At 44.4% G+C, this 13,519-nt stretch overlaps 1 pseudogene; it reads left to right on the top strand.

Annotated features, from left to right (window-relative positions):
- The window catches only part of LOC135548311 (netrin receptor UNC5C-like), a 257,700-nt pseudogene that overhangs the window by 226,803 nt on the left and 17,378 nt on the right, over positions 1 to 13,519 (top strand).

A 13,519-nucleotide genomic window follows, 5' to 3' on the forward strand; every position in this document is an offset into this window, starting at 1 on the left:
GGAACTCCACGTGGGTCGTGCGCGCTGGGACCACCAGATTAGGGTGGCCGCGGCCACGCGGTGTGGATCGTTTGTATGGTCTGTGCAGAGAGGAGAGAACAGGGATAGATAGACACATAGTTGACAGGCTACAGAAGAGGCTACGCTAATGCAAAGGAGATTGGAATGACAAGTGGACTACACGTCTCTAATGTTCAGAAAGTTAAGCTTACGTAGCAAGAATCTTATTGACTAAAATGATTGAAATGATACAGTACTGCTGGAGTAGGCTAGCTGGGAGTGGCTGCGTTGTTGACACTACACTAATCAAGTCGTTCCGTCGAGTGTAATAGTTTCTACAGTGCTGCTATTCGGGGGCTAGCTGGCTAGCTAGCAGTGTTGATTACGTAACGTTACGTTAAAAGAACGACAATAGCTGGCTAGCTAACCTAGAAAATCGCTCTAGACTACACAATTGTCTTAGATACAAAGACGGCTATGTAGCTAGCTAGCTACGATCAAACAAATCAAACAGTTGTACTGTAATGAAGTGAAATGAAAATGTGATACTACCTGTGGAGCGAAGCGGAATGTTGGCCGGGTTGCTAGGTTCAATTCGGTAGACGTTGGCTAGCTGTTGGCTAGCTAGCTCGCAGTATCTCCTACGTTAAGGACGACAAATAGCTGGCTAGCTAACCTCGGTAAATTAAGATAATCACTCTAAGTCTACACACTCTAAACTACACAATTATCTTGGATACGAAGACAGCAAAGACAACTATGTAGCTAGCTAACACTACACTAATTGAGTCGTTCAGTTGAGTGTAATAGTTTCTACAGTGCTAGTGGACGTTAGCTAGCTGCTGGGCAGATAGCAGTGTAGACTACGTTAGGACGACGAAATACGATAATTACGCAATTATCTTTGATGCAAAGACGGCTATGTAGCTAGCTAAGAAGAAATTGCTAAGATTAGACAAATCAAACCGTTGTACTATAATGAAATGTAATGAAAAGTTATACTACCTGCGGACCGAAGTGTAGATGCGACCGCTCGCTCCAACCCGGAACCTGTAGTGTTTGTAAACACCCTGGTAGGTTGATTACTAACCTGAACCAGATTACAGGCACTGGTTACAGTAACACACTTTGCGGACAGCTTGATGACAACCAGTCAATATTCAGGTCCCCAAGAAAGTAGACCTCTCTGTTTACATCACATACACTATCAAGCATTTCACACATATTATTTAGATACTGACTGGTAGCACTTGAAGGGCTATAGCAACACCCCAAAAAGAAAAGGCTTTCGATGGGCCAAGTGAACCTGCAACCACAACACTTCAATAACACTTGACATGAGATCTTCTCTAAGCATTACAGGGATATGGCTCTGAATATATACAACAACACCTCATAAGAGTTCCTGTCTCTTCTATAGATGTTATATCCTTGTATTGCTACAGCTGTGTCATCAAATGAATGATCTAAGTCAGTCTCAGAAATGGCTAATATATGAATGTTATCTGATGTTAGCAAGTTATTGATTTCATGAACCTTATTTCTAAGGCTACATATGGGCTATTTTCATCCCTTTCTTGCGTAGCTTATCAGAGATAGACATGATACTGAAAAGAGCAAACAAAGTAAGAGAGAAAAATATACATTCAGTAGTCCATTAATCAGTTGGTGTGTGTGTGTGTGTGTGCTGCAGGGTTGAAGCTATGAACATATAGGCTTGGCTTTCTCATCCTTTCCAGGCTTCTGGGAGGGAGGGTGGACAATGAGTCTGTCATAGCGGATGTAAGTAATGTCCCCACGCGCTCTGGCAGCTTTCATGGCTGGGATCAGTTCTTTCCTCTTCTTGCGCTCAGCTTCAGGATAGTACTCGTTGAGGAAGATATACGTTCCTCTCAAGTTCTTGGCTCTTTCCAGAACAGCTACCCTTTCCTTGAACCTCAGGAACTTGACCACTATTGGCCTGGGCCTGTCAACTGGGCCTGTCACCTGGGCCTGTCACCTGGGCCTGTCACATGGGCCTGTCAACTGGGCTGGTGGTAGGTTTTCCAGTCCTGTCGGCGCGCTACACCTCAATCTTCCTGTGGTCTATCTTCAATTTCTCAGAGATCATTTCCCTCACTTTGTCCTCAGACTCCGTCCAGGTCTCATGTGGAGATTCTGCAATTCTGTCCAAAACCTTGTTGTTCCGCCTTGATTAGATGTAGCTATAAAGGGTTCTAGCTTTAATACAGCACAGGCCAGGGTCTGTTTAGCCAGAAGGAAACTGTTGAGACAGAATATCCATAAGCGGTTAGTCATTTGAAGTCAAGCAGTGGAATTAATTGAAGTCAAACTAATTAGTCCTATTCAAATTGAACTTTAAACTGAATAAGTATTCCGGTAAGTCTGTAAAGGTATTCATTTAAAAAAAACGTTCCTGCAAATCCATCAGGTTCAGGGGCCTTTAGCCATAAGCAATTAACAGACCGCTCTAGCCTCTAGATGATGATTGGAGCGTTGGTGCTTTCATACACTGACATTGGTTTTAGGTGCTTTATCAGTTCTCCCTCTTGTATAGTTCTTTGGAGCAGCTGACAAAGTCCCCTCGTGGTGACTGTGTTAGAAGGCTGTTTCCTCAAAGTGACTTAGCACGGTGTGTGTAATAACAGGATTAGCAGCCTATGTGGAGTCAGGACTGACACGGTGATCATTCTCACCCCCCCCCCATTACTTCCATCCCCCTTCCCACGCTATGCTCCAAAAGGGGGGAGCGCTAGTTTTCCATTCATTCATTATGATCAGGAGATGATGCTGTGATCCTGACACGTCTTTCCCTCTAATTCACCAGGGATCACCCTTATCCTCTACACATGGCCTGTAATAGGGGCTAACGCCATACTGAAGCATGACTCCCTGGAGAGAGGGAGGGAGAGAGGGGGTGAGAGAAGGAGAGAGAGAGAGAGGGGGAGGGAGAGAGGGGGAGAGAGAAGAAGAGAGACAGAAAGAGAGAGAGATTTGACTTTGAAAGAGTTCTTAAAGCTCTCCACGGTCAATCAGAGCATGCGTTCCACACACTGCGTGACAGGGCTGTAAGAGTGGCTGGGTGCCTGTCTGCTCAGAGCACAGAGCATGTGGTTGGTACACTTCTGTTCTGTTCTGTTTAAGCTGTAGTACTGCCTACATTATCTGTGTGGTTCTCATTTAGCTCATGCGGTCTGTTTTGTGATGCAGTACAGATGTATGTTGACAGCTGGGAAAAGCAGGCAGAAACTTCTAGGGTTTCTGGAGTTTTTCTCTTGAAAACTTGTTTCTGGCTGATATTATCTACCTCATCATGTTACACAGAGAGAGCGAGAGAGAGATTTTGTAAATCTCAAAAGTAAGCTTTGGAAATATGTACATTGTTATGTCATGCCAATAAAGCTAATTTAATTTAATTTAATTGAGAGTGAGAGCAAGAGAGAGAGCGAGAGCGAGAGAGAGCGAGAGAGAACACATCAGTCATATAATATTTTGTGGTTCCTGGGTAATGAAATATTGTGTTTCTCTCTCTCTCTATTCAATTACATTTCAATGTAAGGGTTTATGGCATGGGGGAACATATGTTAACATTGCCAAAGCAAGTGAAGTAGATAATAGATCAAAGTGAAACAAACAACAACAAAAAACACAGTAATCTGAAAAAACAGAGCAAGCAGTAAATTATTTTGTGTGTAATGTATTTTTCATTGTGTATCGACCCCAGTAAGGCAAATGGGGATCCTACTAAATCAAATCAGACACAGATGGAGAACATTTAAATCACATACATTCATATCTACCATATAATGTTGTTAGGGGACATTGTGAGGCAGTATTTAAACTACAGTAAGAGACAGGGAAGGGGCAGTGAGTGACATGGCTGTGGTTGTTTTGGCCTCAGGATGTCTCTCCACTGTCTGTCTGTCCGTCTGTCTCTCTACTGTCTCTCTGTCTGTCTGTCTCTCTCGGTCTGACTGGCAGGCGGTCTGTCTGGCTGGCTGTCTGTCTGCATGGGCCTAGGTAGGGGATAAACACTAAATACAGAATGACAGAGTGAGCATGACAGGGAGGGCTGGAGGTCAGTGCAGGGCTGGACAGACAGTGTGTGTGACTGGACTGTGTCTGACTAGTGTGTGTGTGTGTTACTAGTGTGTGACTATAATGTGTGTGTGACCACAGTGTGTGAGGCTAAAGTGTGTGTGACCAGAGTTTGTGATTAAAGTGTTTGTGACCACAGAGTGTGTGTGACGAGAGTGTGTGTGATTGTGGTGTGTCTTGTCTCCACAGGGGTGAGTCTCCTAGTTCCAGCGGGGGCTGTCCCACAGGGTAGAGTGTATGAGATGTACGTGACCGTTCACAGGAAGGACAGCATGAGGTAACTACAATCTACTTTTTCCCTTCTGGCTCTGCTGTTTACACCGGTCAACACACACATCTCCTACAGACACTACCCACACTGTCACAACACGTCTAACCTGTGTGTCTGTGTCCCCCAGACCCCCAGTCGATGACTGCCAGACAGTGCTGAGTTCAGTGGTGAGCTGTGGCCCCCCAGGGGCCCTCCTGACTCGCCCAGTTATCATCACCATGCACCACTGTGCTGAGGCCGATAGTGATTCAGCCGAGGATTGGCTGATCCAGCTCAAGAGCCAATCACAGCAGGCCCAGTGGGAGGTGAGTGGCATGTTGCTGTGCCTGACAATGTGTGTGGAGATTGAAGATGGTACTGGAAAAGGTCATGCAATACTGAGGAACAAGACAAGACAAAGTTGGAGGGAAAGAACTAATGCAGAATTATAATGGATCAATTACATGAGGTAGGATGGCTGTGGGGATTAACAGAGTAGAGCAGGCCTGGGCTATTATTTTCCATGGAGGGCCACATTAGAGCCAAATTAGGGCCACTAATATGTTTGTGAATAGAATCATATTACACGATTATACATCATGTGTGTTGACAGATATATCTATTGTAAATCACGTCTAGATATAATATGCTACTTATTTAACTTTTTTAACATGCACAGAAATAAACCACATCCCTGTTCTCCTTTTGGTAGCTATTTTCATTATTAAACATGCAATGAACTACACGGAGGGAAAAGTACACTGTGCATTCAGCACCATGGACAGAACTCTTGTTAACGCACAAAAACACAAGAAAGAGAGAGAGCTCAACATTACATTTAAACTACTCAATCAGTGTGAGGAGTGAAGTCTCTGATAGGCATTGACTAGAGCAGCGAAGTCAGGTATAGTTTCTGATGGTGCTATGCACAGGATTGCTGAGAGGTGAGAGTCAGTAAGAGATGATCTGTGCCTTGACTTGTTATATTTCATCACTGAAAATGTCTGTTCACATACGTAGGTTGACCCAAACAGTACAAACATCTTCTGAGCAGGACTCCTAATCGAGAGATGCATAGAACCTCGTGAGTGACATTGTTTTGAATAGTTCTCCAATCATTGCATCAGACTGAAGATCGATAAGCTCAAGTTGCAGGTCAGTGGGGGCGTTATCCACATTGAAGGTGAAAGGAGAAGAAACCAACAGCATGTCTTTTTCCAACACTTTGAAATCCTCAAAACGAGGAGAAAACTCACAGTTCAAAGCAGCAGCGATGTCTACTTCTCCCGCTGGTCATCTGATAGGGAACAGACTAGTAGTGTCGGAAGGTGGGTGAGATTGTCTGCTTCTACTTGATGGGTCAGGAGGAGTATTTTCCCTTGAAGGCTTTGACAAGGCTGTACATCTGATGTGAAAAAAGGTCCTTCCCTTGTGGTTTGGAATTCAGTTTTTTAATGAGGGCCATGATGTCCACAGTGAGGGCAAAATCAGCCAACCATTCTTCATCTGGCAGTTAAGGGAAATGCACATAAACTCAGCAAAAAAAAGAAGCGTCCTCTCACTGTCAACTGCGTTTATTTTCAGCAAACTTAACGGTAAATATTTGTATGAACATAACAAGATTCAACAACTGAGACATAAACTGAACAAGTTCCACAGACATGTGACTAACAGAACTGGAATAATGTGTCTCTGAACAAAGGGGGGTCAAAATCAAAAGTAACAGTAAGTATCTGGTGTGGCCACCAGCTGCATTAAGTACTGCAGTACATCTCCTCCTTGTGGACTGCACCAGATTTGCCAGTACTTGCTGTGAGATGTTACCCCACTCTTCGACCAAGGCACCTGCAAGTTCCCGGACATTTCTGGGGGGAATGGCCCTAGCCCTCACCTTCCGATCCAACAGGTCACAGACGTGCTCAATGGGATTGAGATCCGGGCTCTTCGCTGGCCATGGCAGAACACTGACATTCCTGTCTTGCAGGAAATCACGCACAGAATGAGCAGTATGGCTGGTGGCATTGTCATGCTGGAGGGTCATGTCAGGATGAGCCTGCAGGAAGGGTACCACATGGGGGAGGAGGATGTCTTCCCTGTAATGCACAGCATTGAGATTGCCTGAAATGACAACAAGCTCAGTACGATGATGCTGTGACACACCGCCCCAGACCATGACGGACCCTCCACCTCCAAAACGATCCCACTCCAGAGTACAGGCCTCGGTGTAACGCTCATTCTTTCGATAATAAGCGCAAATCTGACCATCTTCCCTGGTGAGACAAAACCGCGACTCGTCAGTGAAGAGCACTTTTTGCCAGTCCTGTCTGGTCCAGCGACGGTGGGTTTGTGACAATAGGCAATGTTATTGCCGGTGATTTCTGGTGAGGACCTGCCTTATAACAGGCCTATAAGCCCTCAGTCCAGCCTCTCTCAGCCTATTGCGGACAGTCTGAGCACTGATGGAGGGATTGTGTGTTCCTGGTGTAACTCGGGCAGTTGTTTTTGCCATCCTGTACCTGTCCCGCAGGTGTGATGTTCGGATGTACCAATCCTGTGCAGGTGTTGTTACATGTGGTCTGCCACTGCGAGGATGATCAGCTGTCCATCCTGTCTCCCTGTAGCGCTGTCTTAGGCGTCTCACAATACGGGCATTGCAATTTATTGCCCTGGCCACATCTGCAGTCCTCATGCCTCCTTGTAGCATGCCTAAGCCACGTTCACGCAGATGAGCAGGGACATTGGGCATCTTTCTTTTTCAGAGTCAGTAGAAAGGCATATTTAGTCTCCTAAGTTTTCATAACTGTGACCTTAATTGCCTACCATCTGTAATCTGTTAGTCTTTTATCGACCATTCCACAGGTGAATGTTCATTAATTGTTAATGGTTCATTGAACAAGCATGGGAAACAGTGTTTAAAACCTTTACAATGAAGATCTGTGAAGTTATTTGGATTTTTACAAATTATCTTTGAAAGACAGGATCCTGAAAAAGGAGTGTTTATTTTATTGCTGAGTTTATTTTCCTTTCATTTGCAAAATCTCAGCAATTTCCGACAGGTCCCACACCCTTTTTAAGCACCTTCCCCAAACTCAGCCATCTCACGTTTGTGTGGTAGGTGAGATCTGCATGACCCGACTGTCTCTTCCAACAGTGAGACAAACTGCCTGTGGTATTAAAGATTTTGCTCTTATGAAGTTTACCACTTTAGTGACTGTATCCACAACATGGCTCATTTTCAGAAGACCTTTACAGAGCACCTCCTGATGAATAATACAAAGCAGGAAAATAATTTTATGATCTGTGTTCAGCTCATTCACTTGATCTTGTATCCTTTTCAAAAGGCCAAACTATTTTCCTGTCAAGTTTGGGCACCAATCAGTCACACTGGATAACTTTTCAAAACTCAGTCCCAGCTTTGCCACACACTTATTAACCTCCTTCAATAAATATTTCCCTGTGGTTGTGCTCTTCATTGACTGCACTGAAGCCAGCTCCTCTGTAATTTCAATGATGTCTCGTAAGAATATCAATATCAATACAGTGTCACGTGCATCACTGCTCTCATCCAGGGCCACGGGGAAATAGGTGAAATCCTTTAGCATGTTTTTCAACTGTTCCATATTCTCTGCGATGTCCTCAACACTCCGTGTCACTGTTCATCTTGACAGGGAAACATTTTCAAACAGCTCTTTCTTCTCAAGGACAAAGTATTGCTGCAGAGTCAATTAAACATTCTTTAATGAATTCACCCTCAGTGAATGGCTTGCTATATTTAGCAATTTTGTGGGACAATACATGGCTCGCTCTCACAATTCCATCGTTTGCTGAATGCAGTTTTGTGAAAAATCCTTGTTGCTTCTGCAACTGAGAAAACAACTCTTTGGATGCGCTTGCCTTCTGCTCAGAAGACATCTTCCTGTATTTCTCTGCTTTGATTGGAAGTGTCGGGACAAGTTGCAGTCTTTCAAGACAGCGATGCTCTCTGTGCTCACTAAGTACACAGCTTTCCCTGATACCTTACTGAAGAAATATTTCGATGTCCACTCTTGCTGGAACACCCTACTTTCATTATCTACTTTCCTTTTCTTTGAAATCTTTGAAAAACTCATTTTTGCGCAATTTCCAGCTAGCTACTATTTGTATTTGTGACGTGTCAGTCACTGTCTGTCCTCATGCAGTTGTTATTTTTGTGTTTCTTCAAAATAGATGTCCCACAAGCAGTGGGAGTTAAATAATTACACAAAGGCGAGTATTCATTGGGCTTTTAATTTTCAAAACATTACTATTGCAAATTCCTTATGTGATCTGAGCATGATTCTGCCGGCCGTAGTGAATCAGGTTGCAGGCCGGGTACGTCCTCCGGGCCGGGCCTGGAGCGGAGAATAGGATGAGCTACTGCATCTCTGATAGCAAGGAGTGTAAAGCAGCCTGCATACATACAGCCTGCCTGGGTTAGTGTGGTTCAGTCTGCACACAGCACAGGCAGAATTAGAGACAGAGGATTGTGTTGTGTAAGAACTGTTTTAGGGAATAGCATGCTGGCATTTCCCCCCAGGCTCTCTGTCTTTTCAGCTTCTGTGTGTGTGTGTGTGTGTGTGTGTGTGTGTGTGTGTGTGTGTGTGTGTGTGTGTGTGTGTGTGTGTGTGTGTGTGTGTGTGTGTGTGTGTGTGTGTGTGTGTGTGTGTGTGTGTGTGTGTGTGTGTGTGTGTGACAGTTCTCTGCCCATAGGCCCCATCATTAAGAGCAGTGATGATGAGAAGTTGTTTGCCCCCGGTGTCTCTGTGAACATAGCCCCATGCCCAGCCTCACACACAAAGCAGACTTTTGTTTTTATCCTTCACACACACACACACACACACACACACACACACACACACACACACACACACACACACACACACACACACACACACACACACACACACACACACACACACACACACACACACACACACACACACACACACACACACACACACACACACACACACACACACACACACACACACACACACACACACACACACACACACACACACATACAAACATAATGGTTTAATTAGCAGTAGCAGAAGGCAGATGCAGCCTATGCAAACGCATCTCCACCAGAAACACCTCCTTAGAGCTGGTAAGCATTGTCCCCCCTCCGCTACCACCACCACCACCACCTGTGTATTCAGACACCTTTACTTTTTCCAAAAAGCCTTATTCTATACTGGATTACATTCAATGTTTTCCTCATCAATCTACACACAATATCCCATAATGACAAGGCTGAAAAATAAAGGACAGAAATAACTTATTTACATAAGTATTCAGACCCTTTGCTATGAGACTCGAAATTGAGCTCAGGTGCATCCTGTTTCCATTGAACGTCCTTGAGATGTTTCTACAACTTGATTGGAGTCCACCTGTGGTTAATTCAATTGATTGGACATGTCTATCTAAGGTCACACCTGTCTATCTAAGGTCCCACAGTTGACAGTGCATGTCAGAGCAAAAACCAAGCCATGAGTTCGAAGGAATTGTCCATTGAGCTCCGAGACAGGATTGTGTTGAGGCACAGATCTGGGGAAAGGTATCAAAACATTTCTGCAGCATTGAAGGTCCCCAAGAACACAGTGGCCTCCATCATTCCAAACAGATCACCAACCATTTTGAATCCCACCGGACCTTCTCCACTATGCAATCTGGTTTCAGAGCTGGTCATGGGTGCACCTCAGCCACGCTCAAGGTCCTTAACTACATCATAACCGCCATGGATAAGAGACATTACTGTGCAGCCGTATTCATCGACCTGGCCAAGGCTTTCGAATCTGTCAATCACCACATTCTTATTGGCAGACTCGACAGCCTTGGTTTCTCAAATGATTGCCTCGCCTGGTTTACCTACTACTCTGATAGAGTTCAGTGTGTCAAATCGGAGGGCCTATTGTCCGGACCTCTGGAAGTCTCTATGGGGGTGCCACAGGGTTCAATCCTTGGGCCGACTCTCTTCTCTGTATACATCAATGATGTTGCTCTTGCTGCTGGTGATTCTCTGGTCCACCTCTACGCAGACGACACCATTCTGTATACTTCTGGCCCCTCTTTGGACACTGTGTTAACTAACCTCCAGACGAGCTTCAATGTCATATAACTCTTCTTCCATGGCCTCCAACTGCTCTTAAACGCAGGGAAAACTAAATGTATGCTATTCAACCGATCCCTGCCCACACCTGCTCGCCCGTCCAGCATCACTACTCTGGACGGCTCTGACTTAGAATACGTTTACAACTACAAATACCTAGGTGTCTGGTTAGACTGTAAACTCTCCTTCCAGACTCACATTAAGCATCTCCAAACCAAAATTAAATCTAGAATTGGCTTCCTATATCGCAACAAAGCATCCTTCACTCATGCTGCCAAACATACCCTCGTAAAACTGACCATCCTACCAATCCTCAACTTCGGTGATGTCATCTATAAAATAGCCTCCAACACTCTACTCAACAAACTGGATGCAGTCTATCACAGTGTCATCCGTTTTGTCACCAAAGCCCCATTCACTACCCACCATTGCAACCTGTACGCTCTCGTTGGTTGGCCCTCGCTTCATACTCGTCGCCAAACCCACTGGTTACAGGTTATCTACAAGTCTCTTCTAGGTAAAGCCCCGCCTTATCTCAGCTCACTGGTCACCATAGCAGCACCCACCCGTAGCACGCGCTCCGGCAGGTATATCTCACTGGTCACCCCCAAATCCAATTCCTCCTTTGGCCGTCTTTCCCTCCAGTTCTCTGCTGACCATGACTGGAACGAATTGCAAAAATCTCTGAAGCTGGAGACTCACATCTCCCTCACTAACTTTAAGTACCAGCTGTCAGAGCAGTTTGCAGATCACTGCACCTGTACTTTGCCTATCTGTAAACAGCCCATCTATTTACCTACCTCATCCCCATACTGGTATTTATTTATTTATATTTTTTTTATATTTTTTATATTTTGCACATTCATCTTCTGCCGATCTACCATTCCAGTATTTAATTGCTATATTGTAATTACTTTGCCACCATGGCCTATTTATTTCCTTAACTTACCTCATTTGCACTCACTGTATATAGACTTTTTGTTTTCTTTTGTTCTACTGTATTATTGACTGTATGTTTTGTTTAGTCCATGTGTAACTCTGTGTTCTTGTATGTGTCAAATTGCTACGCTTTATCTTGGCCAGGTCGCAGATGTAAATGACAACTTGTTCTCAACTAGCCTACCTGGTTAAATAAAGGTGGAATAAAAATACATAAATAAATAAATCAATTCTTAAATGGAAGTGTCAGGACCCAGTTACGAACCTGGGTCTCCGGAGTGAGAAACAGTCACTTAACCAACTGAGCCACGAATAGTCAGCAGAACCCAGAAGATGAGGCAGACACAGCAGTACTTAAGACGGTGTATTTAATAAAGTAAAAAAGGAGAAGTCCTTCAATACAAAAAATGGCAAATCCAAAAGGTGGTAGGAATAGCACAAAAAAGCCTCAAGAGATACTCAAAAACAAAAACAGAATTCCACAAGAGCATCCACCGGAAACGACAAGAATACACAGAACACTAGGGCTGGGTGCTAACATACAAACACAGAGCACAGAACTGAGGGAAACTAAGGGTTTAAATACAATCAGGGGAAACGAGGCACAGGTGCAAATAATAATGGGGAACAAGGGAAAAAACACGAGGTCAAAAAGCACAATGGGGGCATCTAGTGACCAAAACCCGGAACAACCCTGGCCAAATCCTGACAGGAAGAAGTTTGGAACCACCAAGACTCTTCCTAGAGCTGGCTGCCAGGCCAAACTGAGCAATCAGGGGAGAAGGGCTTTGGTCAGGGAGGTGACCAAGAACCTGATGGTCAATTTGACAGAGCTCCAGAGATCCTCTGTGGACATAGGAGAACCTTCCAAAAGGACAACCACCATCTCTGCATCACTCCACCAAAAAGGCCTTTATGGTAGAGTGGCCAGATGGAAGTCACTCCTCAGTAAAAGGCACATGACAGCCCATTTGGAGTTTACCAAAAGGCACCTAAATGACTCTCTGACCATGAGAATAAGATTATCTGGTCTGATGAAACCATAATGGAGCACCACCAAGCGTCACATCTGGAGAAAACCTGGCACCATCCCTACGGTGAAGCATGGTGGTGGCGGCATCATGCTGTGGGGATGTTTTTCAGTGGCAGGGACTGGGAGACTAGTCAGGATTGAGGGAAAGATGAACTGAGCAAAGTACAGAGAGATCCTTGATGAAAACCTGCTCCAGAGCACTCAGGACCTCAGACTGGGATGAAGCTCCACCTTCCAACAGGACAATGACCCTAAGAACACAGCCAAGACAACGCAGAGTGGCTTTGGGACAAGTCTCTGAATGTTCTTGAGCGGTCCAGTCAGAGCCCGGACTTGAACCCCATCTAACATCTCTGGAGAGACCTGAAATAGCTGTGAAGTGACGCTCCACATCCAACCTGACAGAGCTTGAGAGGATCTGCAGAGAAGAATGGCTGTGTTCTTGCCGATTTTGCAGGTTTTCCTACTTACAAAGCATGTAGAGGTCTGTAATGTTTTATCATGTTTTATCATTCAACTGTGAGAGACGGAATCTAAAACTAAAATCCAGAAAATCACATTGTATGATTTTTAAGTAATTCATTTGCATTTTATTGTATGACATAAGTATTTGATCACCACCAGAATAAGCCTGTAAACATAACAAAATGTGAAAAAAGTCAAGGGGTCTGAATACTTTCCGAATGCACTGTACATGTAATATCTCTGATACACACACAAAGTCACACTTTCTCAGTTTAATTTTACCCTCCTACACACTCATTCTTTCCCTTGCAGTTGAGTCGTGCTGCAAATGATAGATGCCTTCTTTTTCCTTAGCTTGGGGTGCTGAATTCTACTCTAATATGTCAAACATAATACAATTGTCAGAAGTTGTTATGCAACTAAATAACCTATCAATTATTCTTTATAAATTGTCTGGAAATCATCTGGTTGTTCATTTTACTGTCAGATAGACTAGTCACTGGGGTATTGACATGTGAAGGGATGTATTTGAGTGTTGATGTAAAACACTGAAGTGGTTTCCTTCCAGAGCTAGCTGTCAGGGCAGAGCATCTGGCGTGGTCAT

This window comes from Oncorhynchus masou, chromosome 11, assembly GCF_036934945.1.
Source record: "Oncorhynchus masou masou isolate Uvic2021 chromosome 11, UVic_Omas_1.1, whole genome shotgun sequence".
NCBI lineage: Eukaryota > Metazoa > Chordata > Actinopteri > Salmoniformes > Salmonidae > Oncorhynchus > Oncorhynchus masou.